This window comes from Emydura macquarii, unplaced genomic scaffold (assembly GCF_026122565.2).
Source record: "Emydura macquarii macquarii isolate MOO-44397 ecotype Brisbane River unplaced genomic scaffold, CSIRO-AGI_Emac_v2 contig_2205, whole genome shotgun sequence".
Taxonomy (NCBI): domain Eukaryota; kingdom Metazoa; phylum Chordata; order Testudines; family Chelidae; genus Emydura; species Emydura macquarii.
This window is the reverse complement of record NW_027132342.1, coordinates 22151203-22169423: the sequence shown is the minus strand read 5'-3', so window position 1 is coordinate 22169423 and position 18221 is coordinate 22151203. Positions and strand designations below refer to the sequence as shown.

Below are 18221 nucleotides of genomic sequence, written 5' to 3'. Positions count from 1 at the left end.
TGAATTTAACTTAAGTAATTTTTGTTACATGGTTGTTTAAATACTACTTTCTAATAACACTCGTAGTTATGCTATATTCCATGCTACAGTGCATTTCAGTGATGAAGTGACTCCTTGTGCTTGGGTATCTGGAATTATCCCAACTGTAAGATTTGTTTTATGGCAACTAGATTCAGAGAGTAAACGAAAGTCCCACTGTCAAACTGTTTATTGGTTAAGATGATGGCTGCCGGTAGGTAGCTCCAAAATGCCAATTTATATTAAAATTTTACAGTCTGACATCTCTACATAAGGTGAAGTACTTCACTTTGTGAATTTCTTGGTTAGCTGTCTTTACAAAATATAGATCTCTTCAGAACCGACTGCGGTCTAGAATTGAAAGTAGAAATATTGGCTACATTAAAAGTATTTATCTAGAGATAAAATTAGTGTATAGAATGATATTCTTACAATTGCATGTTCACACATCTCCCCTTCACTGAAAGAAGGAAGCAGGCTGAATGAAAACCCTAATATGTGGAAGCCTGGAACACACACAAGTTGGGTTTCCTATCTGCTGGATGAGGACTTTGGAGTAAGACTGGAATGTGCTGAGTGGTATCGGACTCAGCAGCATTGAGATGCCTGTCAGAGGAGGGAGTGGGAGAGGAATAAAGAGCTGAACTGAGTGGCTGGGGAGAAGAGAATGATCTGAGCTGCTAGTCAGAGGCAAGGAGCCTTGTTGGTGTAAGCCACACATGTAATCCCTTGGGAAAAGGAGAGAGAGGACTGCTGAACATGTCTTGAGTCATTCAGTTGGAATGTACTGGGGCTTATCTATATAAGAAAAACTCTGCCAATTTAATTAGATTTTAAGCCTCTCTAAATCTTTGCAAACACCTAAAGAAGATTCACTTAAACAGTTTTAACCTTGCTTTTGTTGCTGAAGTATTGAATTAAGCACACCAATTTTAAGCAGAATATAAATGGTTGTCTATAATTGGAGTTTGCACCACTGTCAATTGATTCAAGATCAATTTTGTTAGAGGTTTTCTAGAGAAGTGCATAGCACTTTGATCAGTGGTCTTTGGGGAGGAGAGAGATTGCTCTGGACTTTTAACTAGTAGTTCAAAGACCATCCTTCGACAGGCTAACAAATGTTGAGGTTTTCAGACCAGACAGTTGGCGATGCAGTAAAATAAACTTCAGTTTGATTATTGACTCTTTCAGCAAAACATGATGTAATATTTTTAGGAGGGAGGTGGCCTTTCTCTAGCACTTAGTCTGGTAATTGCAAAATAGGATGGTGGTGATCAGCAGCAAAGCTTAATTTGAAAATTAGTCCTTACTGATTTTAAACACAATTTAAAAAAAAAAAACAAAAAACCCAATGATATGCGCACAGACTTGTTTTGGGTTTTTATTGAAATGTGGGGAACACCTTGCTGGGGTTCTTTAATAATAATAATAATTAATAATAATTAATAAACACCTGAATCAACCAAGAACACTGAGGGTTCTGGGTCAAATAAGCATAAAACAGGTGTGGTAAGAGAAATTTAGATGTAAAATTTACTTTCCAGAATTCATTGAAAGCAACATGTTCATGAGCCTCATGTCAGAAAGATGAAATGTTTTTTAATTAATTATAGAAAGCATGAGAAACTTTCTGATAAGGGTAGCTCTCCTATAGGTATTGTAGCACCTAAAGGTATGTCCACACAACCTGTGGCAGTGAGCCTTCCAGCCTGGATTGATAGAGTTAGGCTAGCTAACTTGTATTCATGCTGTAAAAACTGCTGTGTAGACAGCGCTTCAAGGTTGCAACTTAAGCTCTGAAGACTGAGGGGATGGGGCTTCAGAGCCTGAGTGGAAAACTCAGTGTGGTCTACACAGCTATTTTTAGAGCACTAGTGCAAGCCTGGCTAGCCTGAGTTTGTTGACCTGGGCTGGGTGGCTCATTGCTATGGGCTTTGTAAACATGAGTCCTAGACATGGACCAAGACTCCATTGTGCTACATGCTATACAAACACAGAACAAGACACTTCATGCCCCAAAGAACTTCTCTATAAGAGAAGAAACAGATGGATACAGGCAGGTGGGGGAGTATAAAGACACAATTTTGGCTAGTATGTTGGGCAGTGGTTTCAGGTCATCAGCTGCCTAATGATAGTCAAGTATAAGACATTTAGAACTGATACCTTTCATGTACATGAGGACTGTTCATGTGAAATGCATAGAAATAGAAAATATCACTTTCAAAGTTCCTATTGCTTAATTGCTCCACTAAGTGTAACATGAGATCCATATATTTTCCATCTTTCTTTACACCATTTAGTCGCTGCACATGACTTGCATTTGAGATATTTGGAAATACTCCAACTTGAGTCAAAAATGATCTTAATCTTTGATCAAATGGTAGTATTCACAAAGTGAGACTTTATGGAGGCAGTTGCATAATCTGAGGGAAATACCTTAAATGTGTACAGATAGCTACATTTTATTGTGCTTACAGAAGATTCCACTTACTGGGCTGTAGCTGATAGAATCATTGTACATGAGGTTTGTGTAAGAAGAGAAACTTTGTACTTCCATAATATACATGGAATCTGGAGCACTCTTGGTGTTGTGTGGAATAAGAACAACTTTAGGAATTTCAATGATCAAGGGAAAAGAATCTAATTCAAAACTGATTGGTCCTGAATTCAGATGGTCCATCTTACTGATGTATTTGAGGCAATGGTAAACTATATTGTAGATATCTGTTGTGTATGTTGGGTTGCTGGTCTGGCCAGAGCATTGTGGTAATAGCAAAAAGTTACTTGGCTGTGAGCCATTTAAAACATGTACACTATACAAATGGAATTTAGAGGCTGCTGCTGCTTGACTTAGTGATGATCTTAAGGCAAGCAAACTTGTGTGCACATCATTTCATGACCTTAACTGCTGTTAGGACTGAAGTTTTTCTCTCTTCAAGGAAAGGATCTCTTGTTAGAGGCATTGCACAAGCCAAAAAAGGGCTATGTTGGAACTCAGAGCAATGAAAGACTATCCCTTAGATAGAAAGACTGGCCTTTATGTCTAAAAGCTTATTAGAGATGGCACTCTTGAGCAGGTATACATTTTTGAATTTTTAGAGTCAAAGGTACAGAAAAACCAGATGTTTGAAGCTGCTGCTGAACATATGGATGCCAAATTCACCAGGCCACAGTGACCACCATTTTTTTTTTAGACTGCTTGCCTATTCCAATACAAGTGTGTGCGCATCACATACACTGTCACTGGAAGCTTTTCCCTAGTGGTATTGGCTGGGTCGAATCTGATGCCCCTTAGAGTAGTACCCTCCTGGTACAGTATATAGGCAACTGCCGTCCTGCTGCCTCCCTCAGTTCCTTCTTTCTGTCCGTGACGGTTGCTGGAACACTGTTGTTTCCTTGCTCCACAAGTGATTCTCCTTAGTGGATGTTTTCTATAAATCGATTGTGAATAGTGTTAATAGTTGATTAGGTGACGTTCGATAGAGTAGTTATAATCCCTGCTCTGAGGGTTTAACCCACATGGCCCAGGGCATGCCTTGGTTCCAAGGCTTTAAGCAATGTGCGATTTGCCCGAAGAAGATACTGGTGAGTGACAGTTGCCTGAAGTGTTGTGGTGAAGGACATGTTCCTGTGAAGTGCTGAATCTGCAAAAACTTAAGACCAAGGACCAAGAAGAGGAGGAGGGATAGCAGACCGAAAATTCTTCTAATGGAAGTGGCACTTTGCCCCGCTTCAGAATGGCAACTAGACTTTGCACCGAATATCTCCTCGGCCAGGAGTGTGCTGGTTTCTATCAGAGAACCTCAACGCTGCCTGGGATCCCTGGCACAGACTACCTCCCGGCACAGAGGAAGTCTGCCCTGGTGGGCACCGCTCCCCATTGTCCGTGCCCAAGCAGGAAACAAAAATGTTTGATAGGAGGCGCTCCCAGACGAAGGACACTGCAGAACGAGTGAGATCCACTCGGACCACTCACTGCCGGTCATTTCCCAGCCAACACCATTGAGTCTGGCCTAAGACGAGGAACCATTGAGTCTGGTGTGCATAGACTCCCCATCAAGGGTGAGCCATGGTGTAGACTCAACCCTGGCAGCCCTATCAATGCTAGAGGCATATAAGGCGGCAAGGAGTTTGCTAACCCTCCCAGCACCTCCATCTCCCCCATGTCGTGGCCTGCTGGGGATGGTTCAGGCACCACAGGACCCTGCCACACGGACACAAGTCCCGGTCCTGGGCAAGCCAACAATAATGGCGAGGCACTGCCCTCATCTCATGAGGCTTCCAGGGGCTCAACACTGACAGCAGTCATGGTTGTGGTCCCGGGGCTGGTCCCAGCACAGCCCTTCCTCACAATGCTGGTCACCATTGCGGCACCAACACATGGGATATGGCACCCTCCTGGTCGCCAGAGAGTCTTTGGGCTCCAATTCGCAAGCAGAATCCTGTGTCCCAAAGGAGTTGTGGTTGGGCGGACCGGAAACGTGCTTTGTTCCCAGGGGTCCATTTCACCATTATGGCCACCTCCCCAAAGACAGATGCCGCCCCAGTCAGTGCTCTTTGAGAGGGTTGGAAAACCATCTCCTCCTTTTCTCCAGACAAGGGAATGGCGGGCACGTCCACAGAGCTGGTGCAGGACAATTACAAGGCTTGCCAAGAGCTCTTGTATAGAAAGGCTCAGAACCTCAGCCTACAAGTGGAGGAGATAGACGAGTCAACCCTGGCTTTGGTGGACATACTAACCTCCTTTTGGTCCTGCAAAGGTGGCCCTACTCTGAATGAGGTGATTTCACAGCCCATAAAGGCCTTGTGGCAAACACCCACATCTCTCCAACCCACAGCAAAGCCTGTTGAAATAAAATATTTCATACTCCTGAAAAGGTATGAATACCCATACATCCACCTTTTACCAGGATTCCTGGTTGTGGCTGCAGCTAATGAATGAGAGAGGCAAGGGCAACAGGGGCCATCCTCCAACGCCAAAGATGTCAAGAAATTGGACTTATTAGGGAAAAAAAATATACTCCATAGGGAGTTTCCAATTGAGGATTTCTAATCACCAGGCCCTTTTTAGTCATTATGATTTCAATTCTTGGGTGGCCATATCAGAATTTGAAGAATTCTTACTGTTGGAGTCTAGATCAGCGTTTGCTGCCCTAACTGATGAAGGGAAGGCTATCCAAGGTGTCCCTTCAAGCAGCCTTGGACGCAGCGGATGCGGCAGCTCATGCTAAGGCCACAGCGGTGGTAATGAGAGAAAGCTCCTGGCTTCAGTCCTTAGGCCTGCCCTATGAAGTCCAGCAAATGGTGGGATCTAAGAGACCCCGGCTTTTATTCACTCTACTTCCTGATCCCAAAGCCCAAAGGGATCTCAGGCCTATACTAGACCTGCAGAACCTCACAAGTTCATGAAAAAACTGAAGTTCCACAGGGTCTCCATCATAGATTATCTCTTCCTTGGATCCAGGGGACTCGACTTGAAGGACACATGCTTTCACACAGGCATCTTCCAAAGAGACCAGGAAATACTTATGATTCATAATAGGCCTTGATTGTTATCAATTCACCGTGCTACCTTTTAGCCTGTGGGCGGCTCCAAGGGTTTTTGTGAAGTTCATGGCAGTGGTGGTGGCTTTCCTCAGGAAAGTGGGAGTACAAATATATCCATATCTGGACAATTGGCTTATCAGGGGCCAGTCCAAGGACTTGGTGGAAGAGCATGTGAAGCTCACTCGGTCCACTTTCTGGAATCTTGTTCTCCTGATAAATGAGCAAAAGTTGACATTTGCACCCACTCAGAGGAGTTTATAGGAACAGTACTTGATTCAACACAAACCAGGGCCTCACTTCCAGAGTTATTTCAGAGCCATTGAAGCTCTTGTGAACAGCCAGAGAATCTTTCCTACCACCACAGCAAGAATCTGCCTGAAGCTCCTGGGTCACATGGCCTCTTGTACCCTATATGGTGCAACATGCTAGTCTCAGAGTGAGACCTCTTCAGTCATAGTTGGTGTTGGTGTACATACCAAGCGGTCATACACTGACTATCCTGCCCATGGTGATTTGCTCTTTCCAGTGGTGGCTGGACTCAGTCACGGTGCGCGAGGGTGTACCCTTTGTGAGTCCCACCCCGTCGATGTTGCTGGTCATTGATGCCTCTGACATGGGCCAGGGAGCTCATTTGGGGCCCCTCAAAACTCAAGGCCAGTGGTCAGTGGAGGAACTGTCCCTGCATATCAACCTCAGGGAGTTACGAGCAATACACCTAGCCTGCCAAGCATTTCGACCCAACTTGTGAGGAAAATGCATTTCCATACTTGCAGACGATACTACAGCAATGTTCTACATAAACAAATGGGGTGTTCATTCCTCCCCTTATGGCAGGAAGTGCTGAGCCTATGGGAGTAGTGCATAGCCCAATCTGTTCACCTGAAAGCTTTCTACCTACTAGGCTCTCCAAATACACTGGCGGATCACTTGAGCAGATCCTTTATCAGTCGTCATGAGTGATCCATTCACCCAGATGTCTTGAACATTTTCCAGAAGTGGGGGTTTCTACTGGTGGACTTGTTTGTGACCAAGCTCAACAAGATATGTCCCCAGTTCTGCTCATACCTGAGGCAAAGCCAGGGCTCCTTCTCGGATGCCTTCCTCCTGCCCTGAGTGGGGAAGCTCTTCAATGCTTTTCCCCCCACAGCACTTATTCACAAGGTATTACTCAAGGTCAGGAGCGACAAAGCCTGGATGATCCACATAGTCCTGGTGTGGCCGTGCCAATGCTGCTGAACCTCTCAATGGATAAACCAATCAGCCTCCCATTGCTCCCGGACCTGATCTCTCAGGAGCACGGCCGCTTGCTCCATCCAAATCTCTCGTCCCTCCATCTGATGGCATGGAAGCTACATGGCTGAGTGAGGTGGAGCATAGCTTTTTGGTGAGCGTACAGACTGTCTTTATGAGTAGCAGGAAACAATCAACCAGAATGGCATATCTGGCGAAGTAGAAGAGGTTCACATTATGGTCAGCACAGAAAGGATTCTCACCAAGTGAGACCAAGTGCCTGTCATTCTGGACTACCTACTCCACTTGAAGAAAAAAGGCCTTGAAGTTTCATCCATATGGGTTCACCTGGCCGCAATCTCAGCCTTCTAGCCATGGGTGAATGACTGCACAGTATTCTCAAATCCAGTTTGCTCACGATTCTTGAAAGGGCTAGAATACCTGTACCCCCAGGTATGCCAGCCTTTGCTGCCATGGGACCTCTATCTAGTGTTGTCAAAGCTTTATGGGACCCCATTTGAGCCATTGGCAACATACTCCTTGCTCTACCTGTCATGGAAGGTAGTCTTCTTGGTGGCCCTCACTTCAGCCAGGAAGGTCTCAGAGATTTGGGCCCTCACCTCCGAACTGTTATACACGGTTTTTAAGGACAAAGTGCAACTTCAGTCTCATTCATCCTTCCTCCCTAAGGTGGTCCCGCATTTTCACAATAGTCAGGACCCATTTCTCCCAGTGTTCCATCCGAAGCCACATGCTATCAGAGAGGGGCGGAGTCTCCATTCTTTAGCTGTCGTATGTGCACAGCCCTTCTATATAGACAGGTCCAGACCTTTTTGAAAGACCGCCTAACTTTTCTTGGCTATTGCAGACAGAATGAAAGGTGACCCACTCTCTACTCAGAGGATCTCCTTGTGGATCACATCCTGCATACGGACATATTATGAGCTCGCAAAGGTACTGCTTCCTCGATTTAATAGTGCACTTCACAATGTCACAAGCTTCATCAGTGCCTTTTGTGGCCCAGGTCCTGATTCTGGACATCTCTAAAGCGGTGACCTGGTCATTCATCCATATGTTTACTATACACTATGCAATCATGCAGCAAACAGAAACAATGTAGCCTTTAGCCAAGAGGTCCTCCAGTCAGTGTTGCAACAAAACTCCAATCCCACCACCTAACTTATGGCGTAGGAATCAACTGTATTGGAATGGACATGAACAAGCACTCGAAGAAAAAAGTTGCTAACCTTTCTGTAACTGTTCTTCGAAATGTGGTGGTCATGTCCATTCCAAAACCTGCCCACCTCCCCTCTATCGGAATTGCCGGCAAGAAAGAACTGAGGGGGCGATGGGTTGGCAGTTGCCAGTCTACCAAACCATGAGGGCACCACCCAGGAGGCACTAGAGCCAACCCGGCCGATACCACTAGGGAAAAGCTTCTGATGATGGTTCATGCAGAGCTCAGACATCTATATTGGAATGGACATGAGCAGCGCATCTTGAAGAACAACAGTTATGGAAAGGTTAGTAAGCGTTTTTTCCACAGAATCTGCACTTTGCCATCGTGGCTTAGTGACTAAAAAATATTGGCCAATTACAGTAATGTACACACTGACAGTCTGCTGGGCTACTTCAAACAGATGTTGAGTGCCCTACATAAGTGACTGCCTTTACAATTAAATACCGTATTCTCCACAACAAATTACTGCACATGCACATTTAATAAAACTGTTAACCACTAGGCCATCTGCCTTCTGAATAAATGGTTCTTGGTCGAAATACAGTTGTAATTGACCTAGCTTTTCAGCCTGTGGCCCATGGACCCTGGGGATCCACAGACTATATCTAAGATTTCCAAAGGGGTCCACATGTTAGTTTGAAACTTTTTAGGGGTCCTCAAATGAAAAAAGGTTGAAAACCACTGTCCTAGAGCATTGCAGTGGTAGCATGTGGGTCTTCCACAGTGAAATCAATCCAAATGAGTCTGCACATGTGCATGTAACAAAATACATGCTCGGGCTTTATAAAGATGAGTACAAGTGGCCAAGTATAATGATGCATCCCATCAAACAATTATTTACTGGTTTGAAAAAGGGATCAGAAACAAAACGTGTTAGTGGAACCATCTCAGTGACCATTTACCAGCAGGCAGCCCTAGAGGAAGATTAAACTAGTGTTACTGTGTGATCAGATATAGATTTCAAACCAGCTGGAAATTGTAATGATGTTTAGATATTGGATTTCTTAAGTTGAATTTTAAATTGTGTAATTTCACTTCTGTCTCAATATCTTGTTGGCGCTGAGAGGCATTTTAACTTTATTTAAAGTGATGGTGAAACTAAATGTAAAAAGCAAGTAAGTTGGACACAAACACAAGAAAATGAAAATGAGAAACTCTGGCAGTATAGTTTCAGACCAAGCAAAATGCAGTGAAATTCCTTTGGGCATGCACACAACACTATTTTACTTAACTGAGAGAATAAAACAGCCCAATTATTCAGGCAAGCACATTTCCATGTTGGACAAGGAGGCCTGAAGTTTTGGCTGCTTGTGGACAAGTGTTCAATCTTTGTTTTCTAGCCTGTAAAGATTATTAATGGAGGTTTGATACTGTCTATGGCACACAGTGAATCAATTCCTTTAGAATATATAATTACTTAACAGGTGTTTATTTCAAATTATGTGCATTATGTATGGTGTTTGCTGTTATCTAGCTGTATATAACAGTTTAATCTCAAATTTATTTATATGTAAACTTAATGTGGTGGACAACTTCAGCTTTGAAACTCCCCTGTCTTCACAGGGGAGAAGATTAATTCTGTGTATGTAATTTTTCCTTTATCACATAACTATCTTAAAACAGTGCTGTTGAACACTAGGTCTGTAAAGAGTGATTATATCCCCTCTGATTTAGCAGTTATCCAATCTGACACCTCTGTTTTGGCTAGCAAGGTGCCTTATGGCCATTCTGTTAATTCTTCGGCTTTATATAGAAAACTCTTTTAGGGGACATTGTGCTGATTATCCTGTGGCTTTCATTTTTGCCTGTTTGAGTTGCAAGCGGACATTGCCTTGAACTGGGTGATACTGAGTCACCTACTTGATTCTCAGTAAATCTTGCTAACCTTACAGGACTGTCTCCACTCCTTTTACTCTGACACTTGTCCAGTGGTTGTAATGTGGTCAAGTTATTAATGCAGACCACAATATAGGTATCAGTTCTTCCAGAATGAAGATTGGGGAAAAGCAAGTTGCCTAATTTTAGGGTAGGAATCATGTGAACTTTTCAATTACCAATATGATTTACTCTGAATTTTAACTAGATTGGTAGCAGAAAAGAAATAGGAACTAAACCCCTTCTCTTGCCTCATTCACAGAACAAATGAAAATAAAGCTGGATGCTTGAAAGGCCCCTTCCTGCTCACCAGTAGGGAATCTTGTTACTGTATTATTGCTGACTGATAACATTTGAAAAGATATGATCACTTTCATTGCGACTACCCAGAACCTTCTGATTAGCAGTGTCAGTGACCAAATTGTTGTGTAAATCACTGCTTCTTGAACGCTATGACTGAGCCACAGCAGCAAAATGCCTTGATTTCATATGAGGAGGGGTGTGGGGATTGGGAGAGGTGATCTCCTCTCCTTTCCAGTGAGTAGAGGTCGAGAATTAAGTATCTGTTTTGTTTCAAAAGTTAAGGGTAACTGGTGGAATGGTCAGCAGGGGGAGAGAATTGGATGTTTCCCCTCACTTCTGAACAGGTTGGACTGTGTGTGGAGCTTCTGTTTGTATTCAGGAAAGGCAAAAGTGAAGTTTGATCCTCTAATGATTTCCCTAGTAGTGGGTTAAGTTGTGGAAGGACAAGTTCCAACAGTGTGTCATTTGGGAGGCAAGGGTTAATACCAATGATGTCATCTCAAACAGGCCTAAGGAGAATGCCTTGGTGAGGACATCAGTACCACTTTCCTAAAACCAGGAAAAGAAACAGGCATGTTGGGATCCTCACCAAAGAAGAGTAGCCAGATTCTGTTTGTAGCCTTTATTTATCAGCCTTTGGTTAGTAGATGCGTGAGGAAACTTCTTGTTTCAAATGTTGATATATTTCTGCTGATTGAGAGAAAATTTGTTCAGTATTCACTTGTGAATGCTGTGTGGTAAACCAGAGTTGTCTGGGTACAGTTTCAGCATCTTAAGACTGTTACCAGAGTGTTCCCAGATTCCCAAATAAGGGAAAACATAGTTGTTTAAAAAAAAAAAAAGGCAATTAGCATAGTATTTGAAGTTAAACATTGGCTTTCATTTTGCAATATTTGTGGTATGTATAATTTGTTCTTGAACATGTATAAAATTAAATATTATGGCGTAAACTGATAAAAAAGCTTGGGATTCCTCCTTTCTTCATGTGCCATTCTTCCTTCCCTGCTACCATCAAAAAAATCTTTTTGGCAGGGCCAATCATAGAATCAAAGAAATGTAGGAGTGGAAGGGACCTTGGTAGATTTTCTAGACCAGTCCCCTGCACTGAGGCAGGACTAAGTATTATCTAAACCAGTGTTTCTGAAACTTTTTTTGCTGATGACCCCATTTGAACTGAAAAAAACAAACCATGACCCCCTACTAGAAAAAACTATAATCCCCTACCTTAAGCCTGACTCAGGGCTTTCTGCCCTGGTGACCCCATCAAAACAGAGTTGCAGCCCACTTTGGCATTGCCACCCAGAGTTTGAGAACTGCTGATCTAGGCCATCCCTGACAGGTGTTTGTCTAACCTGTTCTTAAAAACATCTGACTGAGATTTCACAGGATCCCTAGGTAACTTGTTCCCGTGTTTAACTGCCCTTACTTTTAGGAAGTTTCCCCTAATATTTAACCTAAATCATATTAGCTGCAGTTTAAGCCCCTTACTTGTGCTGTCCTCAGTGGTAAAGAGAACAATGCATCACCCTCCTGTTTTATAACAACCTTTTACGTTACTTGATGACTGTTACGTTGTCCCTCCTCCCCGCTTGTTTATTTGTTTTGTTCCATTATCTTTCTGGGACCAAAGTTAAGCTCATTGGTTTTATAATTCCCTCAATTGTCTTTATTCCCCTTTTTATAGATAGGTGCTGCGTTTGCCTTTTTCCAGTTCTCTGGGGTCTCTCCCATCCTTCACAAGTTCTCAAAGATAATCCCTAATGGCTCAGGGATCTCTTCAGCTAGTTCCTTAGTATTCTAGGATGTCTTCAATTTGGAAGGGCCTGACAAAATACATCTCACTTATTTAATTAGTTCTTAACTTGTTCTTTTCCTATTTTACCTAAAATCCTCCCTCATTTACATTGATGTTCACTGTGTTAGTTGTCCAATCTCTGCTAACTTTTTTGGTGAAAATGAAATAAAGGCATTTAACACTTCAGCCATTGCTGTGCTTTCTGGTATTGTCTTTCCCTCTTTTTTGAGTAATGGGCTTACCAGTACTAGGTCTTCCTTTTGTTTCTCATGTATTTGTAAAATGTTTTCTTGTCACCCTTTTTATGTCCCCACTAATTTAATCTTGTGGTGTTTTTGTTTATGTTCATCCTTTGTAATTTGACTTAGTTTCCACTTTTTGTAGAACTCTTTTTTTGAGTTGCAGGTTGTTGAAGATCCCCTGGTTAAGCCAAGGTGGCCTCTTACCATGCATCCTATCTTTCTTACACATTGGGATAGTTTGTTCTTTAAAAAACTGACAACTCTCCTGAATTTTTTCCCATAGACTTGCTTCCCATGGGTTCTTACATACCAGTTCAATGAGTGTGCTAGTCTAGCTTTCTAGTCAGCCTTCTTGAAGTCCATTATCTTTATTTTGCTATCCCCCTACAATTCCTTAAAATCATGAACTCATCATTCCATGATCAGTTTCACCCAAGCAGCCTTCCATCTTCAAATTGTCAACCAGTTCCTTCCTATTTTTGAGAATCGAATCTATATCAGCCTCTCCCATAGTAGTTTATGGACATAAATGAGAATTCATAGTTACAATGGAGTGAAAATGGGGATTTCCAGTGGAATGGACCTTTCAGTCTATGATGAGGATAAATGTAGTGTTTACTTAAGAAAATAAGAAAGATGTCTGCTGCTCATATTTGAGTCTCTGCATAAGTGGAGTTTAAAAATATTATAGTAGGGCTTTGTAAAAATCTCCTAGTCCATTTGCCTGCGTTTTAGCTGATCTCTTCTGCAGGTTCAATTCATAGACTTTTTGTGACCTATTTCACTTCAAGTTACTTGTATATTACAGCATTCAATGAAACATTAGCCAAAACTCACCTGGATTTCCCCTTCTAGAGGCCCTTGCTTCAGCTGTCCTCAGCCTCATTTTGGTGGAGTTATTGGCTAAGGCTCCAGTGGGTGCAACAGACAAGCACACTATCTCTCCTTCTCCCTCCATTCCCTCCCAAAGTCCCTAATATTCTGGGGATTTAGCCCCCTTTCTGAAGGAGAATGTTTGGAATCAGTTCACTCTTGCAGTCACAGAATCAGAGTGCTACCCCCTTCTGGAAAATGTAAGGGATGGGGTTGGCAGAAACAAGCCTACCTCTTGCCCGTGCCCTTTAGGAAACAACTAGATTGGTAACAATCTGGGTGCTCTGTAAAGAGCTGTGGGGAGTTGGTGAGATGTTTGCCCCTTGAAAACCTTAAATATGGAAGTTACCACACCACTGCTGCCCCCTTTTCCCCAGTCCCAAGTAAATTGGGAGGAAAGGAATGGCAGGGTCTGTATCCTAACTTAATCCAAAATGGGGCAAACCCCTTCCAGACAAGTAGGGAAATCCCTGAAGGTCACTAAACACTTTGCTGAAGTTCTGGCAGTTTTTGGCCTAGAATGCAAGACTAGCCTATGTCTTGGGTTTGGTTACAAAAGGTTTGATCCACTGTCAACTTTTGAATGCTAAAAAACTAGCTATCTTAAAATAAATAAGTAAAAATCCAAATTCCAATAGAACACCCTTTTAGTAGCATGCTGTGAATTCTTCTTCTTCCAGTGTTTTTTAAGGTTTTTTCTGCTCTGCTCTTAAAAGGGATTTTTCAGCAGGAGAGAAATGGACTCTATATAGAGTTGGCGGAATTTGATGATGGTTTTTTTTAAGCATTTTTATTTTATCTATTTAAATTTTCATAGTTACAGGAAATAGGGGCAGTGAGACAATTATTTAGTGACAGATGTTGAGATTCAAAAAGTTAGCTTTATAATAATTAAAACACAAATTGTCTACATCTGATGTCAAAATACGCAAATATGCCCTTAAACTCTAAGTTCCCAAGCAGCATTTTTTACTTTGCCTCTCTAAATTTTTATTATTATAGATGAAAATAATTTTTGTCAGTTTGTCTTTATGGGGAAATCAACTTTTACCATCATTTTACCAATAAAAGTCTAATCCGTCCAAGCATGACTATGTTGGAACAGTGAAGGTGACTAGACGCACCTGTCAAATGAGCCAAGTAAACAAATTGAAAACAGAAACTTTCACTACCTTTCAGTTATTTGGATTTTGAGTGTTTAGCTATTGTATGCACACAGTTTTCAGGTAAGTATAACTTTCAGTTGAAGATGTCCCTGTCAAGCAGTGTTCTGTTTAGTTTCATATTTCACCTACTTGCATTTTCTCATGCAGACATCCAAGGATCTGGAGGACAATGCTGGATGGTGTCCAGCTGTGCTGCATCCTTGTGTAATGTGTTAAAAGAAGGTTGGCACCAAGGCTGTCCTAGAAACAAGAAGTGGAACTGTCAGAGCACCATTTGGTTGTCTAGTGTTGTCTGACAGAACTTTTTACCTTTTGTACCTTTGAGGCTTTTTTCCTTCTGAGAAGATTTTAGTTTATTTACTTTTGGAACGTAATCTTGAAAACTAGATACCCTTGATTAAATGCAAGATTTAAAGTGGATGTTACACAGTAGGAAAGCCAAGATGATGGAAACAATCATACAGATATTCTGAATTGCTCTCCAACTGATATGACCTTATTGCTGACCCTATGTATTTTAGTGGCTCTATATGAGTAGACCACTAATGCTGCTTTGTTCTGCCTTCCTTTTACTATTCCATTGTGAAAAATTAGCTTTGTTCTGATGTGGAAATGACACACTGTCCTGGTATATTAACGGCCCTGAATGGGGAGAGACTTCAGTGGAATCTCTTTAAATCGGATGCTTTAAATGGCCTTTTTCAGAGTAAATAAAAATGTTGCTTTTCTTTGTTTCAAAACCACAGCACACAGCTGCTCTTTACCCTTGGCTGGAATATAAAACAGACTATGGCAGACTATGAAGCAATCTACTGGCTTTATTACCAGCAGCTGCTAAACTCTTAGTGTGAACTTAAACAGCTCATAAATGTTAATCACTTTGCAGTTTTGCTAGGGAGCCTGTCCGCATGTCTTAGAGGCACTGGCAAATAAGTCACGTTTCTCATGATTTGGTGACGTGTTTTTTTTAGCAGAAGGTCCAACTAGCAACTTCACTTGTCACAATAAAATTATTAAATACAGTGGCATCCTTTTGAAATTGTACTTTCACTAGTGTTGGCATTGCTTGATTCAGCCACATAGTAGTCTTAGATTTGCTAAACGTGCAATGGAATGAGTGGACAGTTCATCAGAATATATTGTTTGCTTACTGGCCTGTTTTTGAGCATCTCTCACTAAATCTAACCCAAATCTAAACTGAAGAAAATCTGTACAATTCTCCCTGCACGTCCTATATAGAAATTCCACCACTTATTCAGTTTAGGTAGTCTACTTCCAGCAAAACTAATAAAATTAAATACAAATGCAATAACCGTGTTTTAATACCTTCTGCAAATTTAATGTTGAGTCAGGAAATTCAAAATGTAAGGTTTTAACTGAAGTATTAACATGATTCTGCATGCATCTGCTTAGTAAACATTTAAGTAGCAATGTATTAAGGTGTCCTTTTAAACGAGAAACTGCATAATACAGATGCATAAAATAAGGGCAAATTCCAAGGTATGGACTATCATTTTTTTTTCAGTGTGTTTTGTATGGAACTCCCTACAGAAGGGCCTTGAACCTGACTGAGGATTCTGGGTACTGCTATAATAAAATAATTATGCCATACAAACCTAACTCTTACATTTGATTCTTAACTAGATGTCCTACATTTCTTTTCTTTTTTTTTTTTTTTTTTGCTTTTTACTTTCCTAGGGAATTAAGTACGAGGGAAAGGTGGGGGAACTGGGAAGAGCAAAAGTATTACTGGTGCATACCAACTAGAAACAGAGTGCCCTTGATTTGTCTGCTGCTTTTAACCTTATTACGTGAGCACTAAAGATATTGGGCATGTAGAAAAAGCAGTAGTGTGTATTTACAAGGACTGCACCTGACTTCATGTACTTGAGGGCTCTCTTCTTCTCCAGATTAACCAGGGATTTCAAAATCTTCATTGACACCCTCCCCATTTAGAGAGGAGAGGACCTGACAGACCTGCTCCTCAGATGGGTGATCCAGGGAGTGGCCTATAGATGTGCTCCCAATCATATATCTTAAGCTTCCTCTATACCAGTGATCCCCAGACTTTTAACATCGCACCTCCCATGTCCCTGTCTGCATGCCCTCCTTCCTCCTCCCCTCTCCCCACCCCCAGACCTCCCGTTGGGCTGCAAAGTGGGGGATGCGGCCGGGGAGCACTCCCTGCCTGCCTCCATCCCGTGGGGGCTGGCCTGGGTCCTGCTGTGCCCCCTCCAAATGTTCCTCCACACCTCCATATGGGGCTGTGCCCTATAGTTTGGGTACCTCTTCTCTATACTCTGGGATGCAGAACCCAAAAACCTGGGGAAAATTTAACTAAATAAATGATATAATGATTCTATGGGGACTTGAGCTCTGCCCACAGGGCAGGAGGCCCCAGGTTATGCATAATGTTAGGTTGTAACTATAATTGCATATTAGTGTGCATATGTGGAAAAAGCAGTTTACATGCTCAGACCCTAGAAGAATCCTGCTCATAGTCACTGAAGTTTTACTAACTTTTTATTAAAGGAACAGAATTGTTGACAGTGGGAACTACTTTCTTGCATAAGTATGAAGAGAGACAGGAGTTAGGACGTGGGCTGAGTTAAAGGCTATACATAATTATGATGAACTGAAAAATAAAATTTACTTTTGGCCTATTTTTCCTCAAATAGTTTACTCTAATACAGGCAGTAAGTCCTCCTAATTCTCTTACTATGGCTAACCACACTTTTCTTAGATGGTTTTTGTTCTTGCAGCCACTGTGATAAAATACAACTATTGGTTTCAGTCTCAAATTCTAAATGAGTGTCCTGTTCCTTTCTCTCCCACCGCCCAAAAATCCTACTAGAATAATGTTTTAATTTCAGCAAATCAGGACATTTTGCTGGAATTGAGTATGCAGTTTTAAATATCCATAACCTATCCTACCGGACTTCAAAAACTTAATCCTCCCTGAGAAATAGAGGCATGGAAGTTCAGGCCAGAAGAGACCACTAGATCATCTAATCTGACCTCCTGTATATCACAAGACATCAATACCACCCAGCACCTGCATGCTAAACCCAATAATGGAAATCAGACCAAAGTAGAGCAGTTTACAGTAGAGTAGATTAAGTGCCACAGGCAGAGAACAGGAGGGACTGAGGTGCATCAGTGCTCAAGGCCCTCGCAAAGGCAGGAAAATGATAAATGTTACCTACACCCACATACTGCAGAGGAAGGCGAACCCCGTCCCCCCAAATCACTGCTAATCTGACCTGGGGGAAAATTTCTTTGTGATCCATGTATAGTGATCATTTAGACTCTGATCATGTGAGCAAGAACCAGCCAGCCAAGCACTTAAGAGAGGAGGTGGTACCAAGCAAAGCCTTGGTCCACCCTGCCCAATATCCCATCTCTAGACATGGCCATCCCTGTTACTTCAGAAGGAAGAGGAGGAAAAACCTCTCAGCATACATTGGGGGAATCCCTTCCTGACTTCTGCCATTGGCTGGCTGAGATAAGGACACCCATTTAGGAATTTAAGATATAAACTGGAAGTGAGCCTCAGGAGTGTTGAGCCCTGCCCCCCATCCTTACAAACAATACGTTCAGAACATCTGCCTGCCAAATTTCAAATGTAAAAATAACTGTTCCCTAATCACAGACCTGAAACAGACCTTTTAGCAGGAAAAACTTAATCCCTCCCCTCTGTTAGTGTGCACACAATCAGATGAACGGATTTTTCTCTAGGCTTATAAATTTTACTTTTGAGCAAAGACCAATTATTGACAATCTTTTCTAAAAACTATCCTTTTGAAACAAGTTGAGCACTGAAAATGGGTGTTACAGTAGAAGCCATTTCCAAAACTTTGTTGTATTAAATATCAAACAAATGCAATAATATGCTGACAGAAGCTACCAGTGTTCATGTGAATTTGGCACTG

The 18221-nt window shown here is 42.0% G+C and overlaps 1 protein-coding gene across 9 annotated transcripts in view; it reads left to right on the top strand.

The window, feature by feature from the left end:
* The window catches only part of CNOT4 (CCR4-NOT transcription complex subunit 4), a 139709-nt gene that overhangs the window by 61896 nt on the left and 59592 nt on the right, over positions 1-18221 (top strand). The window lies entirely within an intron of this gene.